Source organism: Trematomus bernacchii, unplaced genomic scaffold (assembly GCF_902827165.1).
Source record: "Trematomus bernacchii unplaced genomic scaffold, fTreBer1.1, whole genome shotgun sequence".
In the NCBI taxonomy this organism is placed as follows: domain Eukaryota; kingdom Metazoa; phylum Chordata; class Actinopteri; order Perciformes; family Nototheniidae; genus Trematomus; species Trematomus bernacchii.
Window position 1 is genome coordinate 5,394,443 of NW_022987803.1, and position 14,994 is coordinate 5,409,436.

A 14,994-nucleotide genomic window follows, 5' to 3' on the forward strand; every position below is an offset into this window, starting at 1 on the left:
GAGATTTGAGAATAAAGACTGATGATAACATATTTTGACACAATCGTTGACGCTCAATGAATGTTACAGATTCCTTGTTAATCAGCTGTCTTGGCAGAATAAAAGAGATGTTGCATATTTTTTCTTCAATTAACTTTTGAATGACTGGCCTATCACTGGAAACACAAAACACTGTTGTTGCTTCTTGAGAATTTCAATGTTTGCACTCTTGGACATCTGAATAGTCAAGAGTGTCAGAAATATAAGGTTTTAATGCTAACTGTTTACTGGTAAAGCTACAGTTGTTCATCTTCAGAAACTAGCAAGAGTGTGTTAGACGTTGAAACAACCCAATGTCTCAAACTCTTTTTATGGTTTACTGGTAGTACCATATTACATTACATGTTACTTGTTAGATGCTTTTATCCAAAGCGACTTACTCAATACTGTGGACAATCCCCACAGGAGCAATTTGGGGTGAAGTGTCTTGCCCAGGGACACAACGACATGCTGACTGCAGTGGTGTTTGAACCTGTGACCCCCTGATCCCAACACCAAGGCTCTATCCACTGCGCCACACGCCTCCGATATCCAATTACAAACATCCAGAACTGTTTTCAGACACAAGTGAGCAGAAATAGGCAATACACATTTTGTACAGAATGGCAAAATATCATATCTGTTTGACATGCAAATAACCAAATGATTCCATGCAACATATGATTAGCATTGATGGAAAAATTGTAGACTCATTGTGATTTCACTGAGCCCGTATGTAAGGACTTTTAAGGTGGAAGTCAAGGGACCCAATGTGGAACTGTCTTTTGTTGATATACATTCTTTGATTACAGATATAATTAAAGCTGCGAGCAGCGATGAGCGGGTCTTCGTCGTTCTGCGCAGGTTGTCCGCACGTCAACGACGTGTGGATGTTTCCAGACTTGGCCGTTAGTAAACGTGGGAAGTTTTGGGCCGATCAGACAATGTCTATAAGAGTTAAAGCAGTAACATAAACATTGTGTTTGATGGCAAGTGATCTGTCGCCATGGCAACAGCATATGATGACACCCCATAATAGGCTTAGATTAAGGTGACCAGATTTTCTAAATTAAAACTGGGGACATTTTGAGTTTTGGGGTCAATATATCATTAACATATCCAATTTTCTTTACTGTTAAAGAAAAAAGGGGGACAATTCTGGTTCAATGTAATTCGAAAATGTTAACTGTTGTGCTGTAATAAACTGATGTGTAGACATACTGATAAAACTGTGTACTAACTAATGACCATAAATGAACTAACTAATTAATGAAATCTTTCCGAAAATCTGATTTCAATACCATGGTGAGTGCAGAGTAAAGTATTAACTCACTTATTGAGTGTTCCATAGTTAATAACAAAACATTTTCAAACTACATATACTGTATAGCCTCAAGTTTATTTGATAATTAACATATGTACAAGATATATAGAGACAACAGACAAGTAACACTAGCAGAATGACACACTATCAAAGACACTTCAACAGAGAGACACAACTGTCAAACACACTATGACAGACACACTGGGACAAACAGATAAAACAGATAACAAGTCAGAACTGTCCCATCTATATCTGTCCTGGTATTCTGGATGGAATAAGATCAAAAGAGAACATGAGAAAAGGAAAATACTGAGATAATACATGTAAAATACTTAACAATATAATAAATAAGATGAGATTTCTACAAGTACATAAAAACTTCTACTGTACTAACCTAATCTCTGTATTTTTCAGAAGAGTACATTTCCTTCAAGATTGCTTTGTCTTTGGCCAGCTTCTCCATGAACTCCTGGCAGGGGAAGTTGAAGTTTGTTTTCACAACAAGCATGGCCTTGATGGTAGGAATAGTGAACCTATTTCTTGCTGCTGTCCATATATCATTCATTTGGGAGAACACTCTTTCAATTGGTGCATTACTCCCAGGTAGGCACATAACCACAGACGCTAACCTTGCTAGGTTATTGAATGGGATTTAGTTGTCTTGGAAGTGGGTAACCACCTTGCTCCATCTGTGATTAAGCGGTGTCTCAGATGCTTTCCACTCTTCAAGTGTTCCTCCCTTCAGGAACTTTTGCAGGCCAGTGACCTCATCAAACAATTCATCCTCATTGATCTTGACATTGGGGCATTTTTCTTGCAGTGTGGCTGCTGCCTTCTGAATCTCTTCACGCTGAGGTTGCCTTTTCAGAAGGAGACAATGCAAATCATTGAGATCATCTGTGTGCTTTCCCCATGCTTGCAAGTAGTTGACAGCTGTATTGAAGAATGATTAGGATGTTTTGAGAAAGCTCGCTTTTGACATTGCTCCATTTTCCTCCAGTTCTCTCAGAAGCCCTCTGACCAAAACTGGAATGAAGTTATCGTCACTTCTTGCAGTCAACTTTGCCTCAAAGCTTTTCAATATTGCAGCTGACTCCACAGCACAGCGATCTTGGCCTTCAAGCATTTTGATTGTGACACTGAATATGGACAGGTTTCCATGGACAAAGGCCAGCCAAAGTTCAGTCAGAGGATCTTGAAATATCTTTTGCAGGACAGCTGGGCACTTGTCTTCAGAAAGGAAAAATGATTTCAAGGGCAAATACATTTTCAGCACTCTCTCTAGAGCTGGGAGCATGGACAACCAGCGAACATTGCAGTGTCTTAAGATGTTATGGTACTCCTGGCCAACACACTCACAAAAGCCCTTTATTCTTTCTACTCTGACAGTGAAAATGTGAAAAATAACCAAATATCTTTTTAAGAAGGTACTCAACATCAAGGGGAATCATATCCAAAGTTGTTCTGGCCGTGTTATGAATAATGTTTGCAGGGCAACCTAAGCCAATGACCTCCCGCTGCAGAGCATTTTTAACTTTGGTATGGACATTGACCCTCCCCAGTCTATTCAGTCCTCCAAACTTTGTATTTGTGTTGTCAGCAGAGAATGCCACAACTTTGTTTTCCAGGTTGAATTTTTGGATAACCACCAGGACCTCAGCTGCAATTTCCTCTGCTGTTTCTCCTTTGAGTTCAACAAAATCGAGTAGTTTTGTTTCCACTGATGTGCTATCATGTATCTTACAATATCTTACTAATATTGGCAGCAGCTTTACATGTCCATGATTGGATGCATCAATGGACAGAGACACTAATTCCACCTGGTCTAGGTCCTGTGCTAACACGTTACTCACTATGGCATCGCATTTTGTCCTAGCACATGTACATTTTGATTCATAAAGCTTCCTTGTCAGTTGTGCTGTGCAATCCATAGATCTGAAACTATGATTGTGTCGCAAAGTGTGGTATGCAAAGACACCTTCCTGCACAGCTAGATCGTATTCTTCCTGGGAAGGGTCTACCTTCTTGAATAATGTGGTGACACCAGCACAGGCAATGAGAGAGGCTTTATGCTTTTTTGTCTGTTGATGTTCTAGTACTGCTGTTCTTCCTCCACTGGCAACTGAAAATGTTGAATTACAATATGAGGAATGAAAATTCTTCCTCATATTGTCATTTAAGTGACATTTTCGTTTCTTGGAAAGAGCCATTGCACATTTGTTCTGCTCTTTGTCACTATCCTTGTATACTCTTCGAACTCTGTTAACTTTTTCTTCCCCTCCAAACTTTCTCCCTTGTTGAAGGGTGTGTGTGTGGGCGATCAAGAAAAGAGAGCGAGCGGCGCAGTTAAGAATGAGAGAGTTTACGGAGCAGATAAAGAGAAACAGGAAGACTAAAGTAAAAGAACAAGTAAATATATATAAATATCTATTAGTGTCAAGAGGGAGTAAAATCCCCTGGTTTGTCTCTATAACTAACTGACATGAGAAACTCAAATCAATTCTCCAAAATCTGTCACCACAGTTGGTCTTAACCCCGTACCAATACAGTATTACATTACACATACATTAATAAAATCACAGACTTAGCGACTGAGAACATACATCCCTGGCTTACCTGGTTGAAACACTTTTTTTGGTGATACGGATTTAGTCGAACAGCAGGCTATTTACTCCAAGATTTCGGATCTCGCAGGCAAGTGGGGAGAGTGGGGTAAGTTGAGAAATGTGTTAGTTATATCTCACAGGCTCCGCCCTCTACTGGACTCTATGGGTAACGGAGAACCACGTGGACCTCGAGGTGGTGGAGATGGAGGAACAGGATGCGGCTGAGGAGGTGCCATTCGTTTTCGCCATCCCGGCGGCCGGCCGGCTCCGTACGTCGAGGAGGAAGACGACGAAGGATCCTCGATGTCGGGTGCTTCCGGTTCCGACGCCCAGGAGGGGTGACCGCACAAGTCCGCATGTCAGGGTTTCCCATCGGTGATGACCATCGCGGCGGAGCGTGTAGGGCTACCGCTCCCCCCACCACTACCGCCGAAGCCGGTGAGCCGCCTCCGTCAGGGGTTTTACTGCCCGGCTTCTCCGGCGCAGCCGGCCTTCGTTTCGCCCCCGTTGCCAGATATATGGCAGTGTGTGGAGGCGACGTGGCGACAGCCACTGAGGACGAGGGCTCCAGTGGCCGGTATGGCAGGTATCCTGAGGGTGCAGGGCCGCTCGGACACAGTGTTTTCCGGCGTGCCCCCCCTTGATGAGAGCCTGGCGGCCCATCTGCTTCCGCAGGCAGCTGGATGGGCGGAGGGGAAAAAGCCTCTGCCCCCGCTGCCGCGTGACCGAGAAATGCTGGATTATTTGGACAGAATATTCCGGCTCGGTACACAGATGGCAGCAGCGGCCAATAATATTGTGTGTTGGGCGTTTCTCTGATTTCCCCTCAGCCCGGGGCTGGAGAACGGGGGGGCCGACCTCATGTCAAGAGGCGGGCCCCTGCCAGACGAGTGGGTGCTTCACCCGGAGGTGGTGAAGCAGATCTGGGCCCAGTTCTGGAGAGCGGAGGTGGACCTGTTCGCCAACCGGCGAAACAGCCACTGTACCCTGTGGTTTTCCATGGCTCGGCGGTTTGCACACGAGCCATGGCCAAGAAAGCTGCTCTACGCCTTTCCACCGCTGCGCCTCATTCTCCCCCTCCTGGAGAGGGTGAGACGAGAACATCTGTCAGTCATCCTAGTGGCCCCAGACCGCCGCAGGGTGCCGTGGTTCGCGGAGGTGACACAGATGATGGTGGGCCAGCCCTGGGCAATTCCTCAGGTCTGGGGGGCAATGTCTCAGGGGGCTGGTGCAATAGGGGCGTTACCCTCTCTGGGCCAACCTCTCCAGGCTTGGTTCCTGAGAGGGACAGGCTGAGACAGGGGGGACTGTCTGATAGGGTTATTCAGACTATCCAGGCAGCAAGAGCAGGATCCACCACAGCCTGTTACAGGACGGAGTGGTTGGGATTCCAGCGATGGTGTGAAGAGGGAGGTCTAGAGCCCTTATCTTGTACGCTGGGCTCTATTCTGTCCTACTTACAGTTACTGGTGGACAGGGGGCTTGCCTATTCCACAGTTAAAGTGTATGCGGCAGCCATTTCATCCTGCCATGAGGGATTTGGCGGCAGGTCAGCCTTTTGTCAGCCGCTTATGTCACGGTTTTTGCAGGGGGTCAGGAGTCAGCACCCAGTAGTGCACGCCTCCGCCCCGCAATGGGACCTGCCGTTGGTGCTCGAGGCTCTGGTCACAGAACCATTTGAGCCTCTGGAGGTATCCTCCCTGAAGGCGCTGTCATTAAAAACAGCGTTGCTGCTGGCCCTGACTTCGGCCAAGAGAGTGTCTGAACTGACCGCTCTGTCGGTACACCCGAGTTGCCTGTGGATCCGGGGTGACCGTAGCGGGGCGACACTCAGACCGAATCCCTCCTTTGTTCCCAAGAGCCTAAGGAGTTTGTTCAAGTTAAGGGCTATACAGCTGGGCGGCTTTAGTCTTCCACCCCATATGGGGGACAACTGCATCTCCTCTGCCCGGTACATGCGCTGGCATGTTATGTGGAGCACACGGCTGTCATTAGGCGCACTGAACAGCTGTTTGTGTGCTTCGGGGGGGGGGGGGGGGGGGGCTGTGTGGCCAGTAAAGCTCTGTCCAAGAAACGCCTGGCAGGATGGCTCTGCGAGTGCATTGCACATGCCTACAGTCGGGCGGTGAGAGCCTTCCCCACGGGGGTCCGTGCGCACTCGGGCTATGGCTGTGTCAACAGCCTTATTTAGCGGCGTGAGTGTGGAGGACATATGCACGCCGGCGTCTTGGTCCAGGCCCCTTCATAAGGTTTTATCTCTTGGACATGTCTGGCTCCTTCTCATCGTCTGTGCTTGCTGGGGCAACAGCAACAGGACTGGTGAGGGGGGGGGGGAGGCGGGCTGTGGGTCAGTAGATATCTGCCCCCCCCCCCCACCCCCTGGACATAATGCACTTATGGTTTCCCACGCTCCTTAGGGACCCGGGAAACATGGTGCACGGTAAGCCCCATGCAGGGCTGGGGGACTTCCTCACTATTTTTCCATGCACACTCTTCACGAGGTAAGCGTGTCTGAGTGTGCTCTAACAGCCGAGTAAGCTGCGGCCCCGACTCCTCCACGGTCACATCCGAGGGAGGAGAGGTTGCGGTGCAGCGGCTGTTAACCAAAAAGCCGGTCAGGGGCAGTGTGATGGGTTGTTGGACGACAGGGCATGTATCCATCAGGGCTCCACCCACTGTACCCATAGAGTCCAGTAGAGGGCGGAGCCTGTGAGATATAACGATGGGTTACGTATTGTAACCCTAGTTATATAACCACAGGTGGAGCCCTCTACTAGGGGCCCTGTCTGTCCTATGCTCCTTGCTGAAGAGGGTGTAGGATGACAGTCAGGAGGCAAGGCCGCCTTATATAGGGTGGGCTTGCGCGCGCACTCAGGTAGGCCCGCCCCGAGGGGCCGGCTACGTTTAAAGATATCTCAGTAGGTGAACGCTCGCATAGAAAGGTCAAGGGGTAGTACCCATAGAGTCCAGTAGAGGGCTCCGCCTGTGTTTATATAACTAGGGTTACAATACGTAACCCATCGTTATGCTGTCCTCTAAGCCAGGGGTTCCCAAAGTGGGGGTCGCAAGATGATTACAAAATAAAAATGGAAAATGAAATGTTATTATTATTATTCATTATTATTAATAATGACGTGCGCATAGACATTTTTCAGGGGCGGACTAGCCATCTGTATAATTTCCCCGCAGTGAGGCTCCCCCTTTGACAATCCACTAGCGCAGTGTTTCTCAAACTTTTTCACACCAAGGACCACTTAACCAATACAAAAACACTCACGGACCACCTAACTCCACAAATATCCAAAAACAATAGGCCTGCTTACCACTCCAACAGTATATAACAAATTACAGCCTAATAATGACAGCTTAACCTTCTCTATATCGCCTCGTTCACACATTAAATCAACAATACAAATACAACTACAGATTATATAAGCATTTAGTTCAAATGCGATTTAAAATGCTCAGGTTTTACACCTCTTATGAAATGTAGACTACATTTATTACAGAGTTTATGTCTGAGCCAAGAGTGAGACTCACTGAGTTGGCTACTGAGAGATATGCAAAATACACCGCATGTAGTATGACACAAACCTCCGCTGTGGATTTTCAAAACAAAATACAGTAAAACTATGGTCGCAGGCCCAAGTCCAGGGTTGCATTCGAATAGTCCATTTAGCTTAGGAACCTTCCTAACGGAGTGAAATGACCCGGAAGTCCCTCAGTGGCAGCCATGATAAGTGCCGTTCGAATTCTCTAAATTAAAAGGAAAGGAGGTTTCAAACTTCCTTTATAACCTCCTTTAGCCTAGGAACCACTGGACCTCCCTAACCGAAAGGAGAGGAGAAAATGCTGCCCCACAATGCCTTGCGGCCGCAGCATTTGCCGTCACACAACAGTCGGCCGTTCACGGAAACAACCGATTATGAACGAGAAATTATATCATGAAAGTTACGGTGCTTATTAAGCATTTTAAAACGTATGTGGTAAGTTGCCAAAGTGCTTTGTTTTGAACGTTCATCAGTATTATAATCAAAAAGAGAAATATGAACGTTAGTTTTTACTGAAATGATCAAATAAAGTCAACATTTCACAGTCTTTACTGAGCTGTGTGGGGTTTGTTCAACTTTTAAAAGATGTTTGAATGGTGATATACACAGTGATAGATGTTAAGGACTAACGTTTATAATAAATACATTTGTATTGATTTTAAGATCTTTTCATACAATCATATGTATTGGGATCATTTGTATTAATGTGGACCGGAGGGAGAGGGTGACGAGCATAAGTTTCACTTTCCTTTTTTATTTCAATTCCAACTTTGGTCATGAAGAATATGTTTCTCTGTTGTCCCCGTTCATAAAGCATAAAACAACAGCATCAGAGCACGGTGCAGAGTCTCTAGCACTATATGAGTTTACAGTAGTCCCTCGTTCTTATTAAACATCCATGTTGTAGTCCGCTGTATAGAAAACTGTAGTTTCCATAGTTTCCCCACAGCAGCAGGCGCACATTTATGACCTCTGCTGGCGCATCATAAACACGTCGGATAGTGAAAGTGCAGTCGGATTCTCTAAAGTGTCGCAGTCTCTTCTCCTAAATCCTTTTGAATTCTCCTATCCACTATCCCTTAACCCCATGACGTTTCACTCCGAGGTCAAGGAATAGACGATAGGGTTAGAACTTAGGAGCTGTTTTTTTGGAGTATTCGAACGCAACCTAACTCTCTGAGGCCTGCATGGTCTGCCTACAAAACAAAAATAAAAAAACCTTTATGCAGCCCCAACAACAGCCTCTGATTATCAACAGACTTCATGCAATGCTTCATCGGACGCATATAGATAATAATTTCTATCTCACTCCTAACCAGAGTTGGGTGTAACACGTTACAAAGTAACGCGTTACTGTAATAATATTACTTTTGTCGGTAACGGAGTAGTGTAACGCGTTACTTTTATATTTCAGTAATCACACTGACAGACAAGAAGGGTTTCCGCCGCAGGTTTATATGTACGTAATCTGCGCGACTTGCGCGTCCACATCTCCACGTGCAGTGCTGCATAAACATGGCTGAGTCAGCGATAACTTCCGAGGGGTGGAGGTATGCCCATTATTTTGAGTTCGTCCGAAGAATAGACAGGAATGTGAAGGTGAGGTGCAAACTGTGTCCAGGCCAGAAGCTGTTATCCACTGCTGTAAACATCACGTCAAACCTCAACAAACACCTGCAAAGAATGTTGCCCATTTGCACAGTGGAATCACCATCGCATCGTTCAGAGATATACTGCGCAAAATACAGATAGCAGGAGACAGAGGACAGCCGTGGTCAGATAGGAAAACATTCAGGAGCTATCTGGATCAGTCTTATGCGACAATGGAAACTGAACTAAAGAGAACATTTGAAACTTGAGCATTTGAAACTTTAGCAGTCTGCGTGATCTGCCTGTTAAAAGGAAAAGTAATCATACAAATGGTGATACAATTTCATACATCTTACCAATCAAACACAGGGTAAATTCAACTTTAAATATAGCCTACAATGAACTCTTATTATCAACTTGGCCTACTTTCATTCTGCTACTCTATAGTGATGTGTCGGTCGCGAACGAGCCGGCTCAAAGAGCCGGCTCTTTTAAGTGAACGACGGGAGCCGGCTCGCGCCCGCGAACGAGCCGTTTTTTTTTGTTATTTTGTTGTTGTTAAGTAATACAAGACAGAATGATATGATGATCTCCGCGCTACAGCTGCTCCGTGCATGCATGCAGTGACATGTAATATCCAAGGATTAGAGACTGTTGGATGCTGCTGTTTTGAGCATTGCAATACATTTATTTTTATTATGTTTTTTTATGATTAGAGACGGTTGGATGCTGCTGTACTGAGCATTGCAATATATTTATTTTCACTATGTTATTTATTTATGATTATCCTTGGGCTCGGCAAAGATTTGATGTCAGCTGTTGCTGTCTTTTTTTCTATAGTTAATACTGAAATAGAGCCCTGCTGTTTAGTCAGGGCCTTTTCTTTAAATATAATTTTAAAATGTCGATAGAGTAGCCCATTTTTTAAAATGTCTATGCTTAAGTTTTTATCTCAATCTCAATCTTTATTTATTTATATAGCACATTTAAAACAACCTTCAGTTGACCAAAGTGCTGTACAGGCAATACATATTAAATAACACAATGGGAGTACAATAATAAAACAATAATTAAAAACATGATAAAAAGCACAATAACTAGAAAAATATTTTTTAAAAAACACATACAAATGTAAAAATGTAATGTTCAACTAGTATTAAAAGCCAGTGCAAAGAGGTGAGTTTTTAGCTGAGATTTAAAAAGTTCAATAGACTCAGCAGTCCGGATATGTACTGGGAGGCTGTTCCACAGTCTAGGAGCTGCAACACTGAAAGCCCTGTCACCTCGGGTTTTGTTATAGGTGTTGCTATCTGCTTTGTGTAGCGTGGTTCGACAAGCAAGTCTGTGCATTCATTGGGTGGTATCAGAGAGATACAAGGGTCTGTAAATGCAATGAAAACAATTGGCCACAGCAAATAATTGATATTAAACATGTCATTTTTACTTTTGAATACTTCCGTACAAAGGATGTATTGAATAATTTAAGTGATATGTGTACACATATAAATCATTAGTCAAAACAAGGCTACATTTGATTGAATTATAAAAGGTATAATATGTGGTAAACTGAAGAGCCGTTTGGGAGCCGAAAGAGCCGGCTCTTCTTGGTGAGCCGAGCCAAATGATCCGGCTCACCAAGAAGAGCCGGAATTCCCATCACTACTACTCTAGTGGTTCTCAACCTGTGGTACGCGTACCACTGGTGGTACGCCAGCTCCCGCTAGTGGTACGCGGAGGAATCTGAAATATAATTTTTTTTTTTTTTTTTAAAGAATCTTTTTTTTTTTTTACATTTGATTTAACCAGATGAAAACATTGAGACAACATCTCATTTACAACGCTGACCTGGCCAAGAAGGCAGCAACGGTTCTTACGCATAACACAGACGTAAAAAATACAGAAAACACAACTAAGTAAACAAAAAGACGAAAAGCAGTCACTACATTGTGCACATTTGGGACAGTAAGGTACACTACTTATTACTGCAAGAGCAGCTGGTGGTAAGGACCTCAGACAACTTAAAACAGGCTATGGGGACAAGTGCCATCAGTTTGAGGCTTGATTGAATATTAATTAAAAAATAAATCATACTATCAAAACAACTACTACAACGAATGAAAATAAGCTTGAGATAATTGAAACTGTGGTTTAAATAAGTTCTAATAGGCTATTGTTGTTTTTAGATTTAGAAACACATTTATTTTTTTTTATTTTTTTTCTGCCGTTGCTAATGACGACCATACTACCCGCGAACGATTAGCGAACGTTTCAAGCAAGCTAAAGAAAGAAGAAAGCTGAATGTTGTTAGAAACGTGGCTCAAAACGGGAGGTATTCAGAAGAGAGGTACAGAGGAGAATATTACCAGCGAAAGTGAACAAGTGAATGAGGAGGACAGTCATCAACCGAGCACAAGCGCAGGCTCCGCCAGCAACGCAAAAGTGATATTCACAGTCACAACACTGTGATGGAGGAGAGAAGTGACTCAGGAAGAAGGCATTTGCGCAAAGAATGGAGAGAAGGCTGTGACCAAGGTCAAAAGTTGAAAAAAAACACACTTGTCCTTAATTGTTATCTTTTTTCTTTTCTTTTTTACTTTGCCACCACAGAAATGGCAATAGCAAACATCAGCAGACTGAAGATGAGCTATTAGCCCTTAGGCCCATCTGCTCCTGAAGGCTTTCATTATTATTGTGGAACTGAATTCCCAATAGGACATTTTCTGTTACAATGTAGGTTGTTGCAGGAGGCCTACATTCAAACTTTGGTATAGGAAATGACATGTATGTACAGTTGTCATTTGTTGTGTGAGCATAAGTTATTATTTTGTTCTTTATGTTCTCACTTGTGGTGTGTGAGTGAGTGATGAGTGAGACAGAGAGAGACTGCCCTTTGTACATGTAGCTGTGGCTGACAATAAATAATGTTATTATGAATACATTTGCCTCAGAGTCCTGCATGAACTGTGCATAGACTGTATTTTAACATTGGTCATATGGTGGTAATTGGAGAGCCAACTATTTTCTCAGGTGGTACTTGGTGTAAAAAGGTTGAGAACCACTGTGCTACTCCATTGAACCACTGTCTCAACTTACCCCAAGGCCCGTGGTTCACTTTACCCCATAGCCACCATTTTAGAAATAATTGCCTAGCTTAAAAATTCAGAGTCATCTTTAGCTTAATGATTCACATGGTTTAATACGCTGCCAACACATCAACATATACAATATATGTTTTTAAACATGGATACATTTTGTTTGGCATGACAGCCGATATAGCTGACATCTAGAAAATGTACTTTGACAAGCAAAACGTTTTTTTGTAAAAATGTTTACTTACCAGATGGGGGCTGAGAAGGAAAATCACGGTCACGCTCCCCTTATGAAGTGGTGAGCGACCGCTCCACATTGCTTTTCTTCCCGACTGCAACGCTGGTCCCGCAAATCAAGAAAGAACGTGATTGGTCGATATTCATTGTGGGGGTGGGGGGAGGAGGGGTGTTAGATAGATATAGAGTTGTAGTAAGTAGATAGAGTTCGCTATGATTGAGGTTTCGTTTATGCATAGGGTAGATTCTTTGAATTACATTTCCTTTTTAGTTTTGTGTATTTTTTTCATTTTGGATTTGTTTGGCGAGCTATTTTTAGAACATGCCCCGCGGGCGACTCACGTTGCCCCTGCGGGCGACTAAGTGCCCGCGGGCACCGTGTTGGCTACCCCTGCTTTATACTGTCTGTGTCTTTTTTAACCTGTGTTTATAGAGTGCCACAGTGACACGTCCTAAAACCCAGAAGTAAGCTGCGCATGGGTTCCTTCGATAAAAAAGCAATGCAATTTCTCCATAGGATTTTGGAAAATAGCTCGAAATAAGGTCTGTGGTTGACACACATTTAAGAGACCACACTCAAAAAACTGACTTTTTGGTGTAGTAAAATATATTTAATTAACTGTCGTACTTTTTACATGGTAATATCAAGATTCACAAAGAACTAGAATTTCTTAAGTAACATTTTAAATGTATACACCTTTTATTCATGTAATACATTTACAGTGTGGGAGGAGTACGTTTTATTATATATTTACTCATACTATTTAAATGATTTATAGTCACTGCTCATAAACCTTAAAATACTAAGTAAATGTTAATCTAAAACCATAGTAGCTGTTTGAATCCGCGCATGCGTCTTGACAAGACAAGATACCCGCGTTTTTGGACGACGGTGCAGTTGGGTTTGCAGTTGCACATTTGAAGGCTGTTGGAGGAGCTGCATGGCTGGAAAAAGAAGTGTTGGTAAGTTATTGTCTCTCTGTTTAAGACTTATGATAATATATGTGTCTTTGTGCATAATAGCCTGATTCTTGTTTGCTTGAACCATGTTAACGTTTCTGTGCATTAGTTCACAAAGTTGAGAGATTATGTTTTAGATATGTTACGTGCTGTTAGCTAGCTAACCTTAACTGTAATTTACCAGATAATTAAAAAAAAACACTCACATGCATCTAAAGAAGGTTCCACGTTTTATTTCACGTCTATAAAACTAAGGGCATAACAGTTGGAATAGCATTGTCAAAAGCAGAGAAGAGGAAAAGTAATGTTAGCTGAGTTAGCGTTAGCCGCAGTTTTCCGAAATTTGCTTTGTCATCCTGTCAGGTTATGGTTACAATGGATTTTTTTAAACATTAAAAAAAATATGTACAGAAACCGAAGAGGTTACAGTGCTTGCATTATGTCAAAGACGCCAATCTATTGTGTTGTATAGATATATTAGCTACTGAAATTAGCATGCTAACTGACTAGCCCTGGCATGTCCTGATTTGTAGTACCACTTCTTACTCGAGAGGCGATAGCGAGTCACTGCAGCGCCAGTCTGCCCCAACATGAGAGGACGAAGAAGTCGAGTTGGCCAGAGGGCTTGTCCTGTGCGTTTTGAAAGTAGTTTAATGTAGGAGACATGTCATGGCCATTTCCACTGATCATAATTCCATTGTTGAGGTATACTAAAATAGATTTATACTGTGCAATTTTCCAAACTCACATTGGTTTTGCATACAGCATCTCTGTAAAGTATGTGTATTCAGCAGTATTCACTCTCTGTCCTAAACGGCTTGTTTGAGCTCCTGCCCCCCCCCCCCCTCCCCTCCCCTCCCTCCCTGTGAGCCCAGTGTGCTCCGATTAGTCAGCTCGGCCACTCTGTTCGGACCAGCAAACTTAACATGTTGCTGCCGTTACAGGGTTAGACCCAGCGCTACCGCTGTTTTCTCGTTTCTGCCATCAATAAATGAACGAAGCGTACACGGACCAAGCAATCCCAAATGAAGCTAATTCACAGTAAACACACACACGGCTTAAAATGTCTTATAATTATATTGTTGTTGTTTTTTTTACAGTAAGTTAAAGTATTTTTTCTGCAGTTTGAGACCTGTGAGTTAGTGCATCACTAATTATAATCCAGTGATATAATACATATTATTGTCAAATGAGCCATTCTGCATAATGAGTACTTTTTACTTTAAGTTTATTTTGATACTAATACTTTTGAATTTTTACTTAAGTAAGGTTGTGAATGCATGACTTTTACTTGTAACAGAGTAAATACTCTGTTATAAATATACACTGTGGTATTGCTACTTTTACTTTAGTAAAATATCCACATACTGTTTCCACCAATTGTTTAATTTTTTTTCTTCAAATATTCAATCAAGTCTAATTAAGTGGAAATGTTATATTCACGAAGTTCATCTGTCTTATTTACATATCTGTCTATCAACAGGAAGCATAGCAGTACAGCAGTGAGCCAGTGGAGTCTAATTGGAGTGATTGCTCAGGCAAGTAGAGGGATATATTATTACTGTTATTCTTCACTGCGAAATGTAATATAAAATTGTGGATAAATGTTTAAACCATTG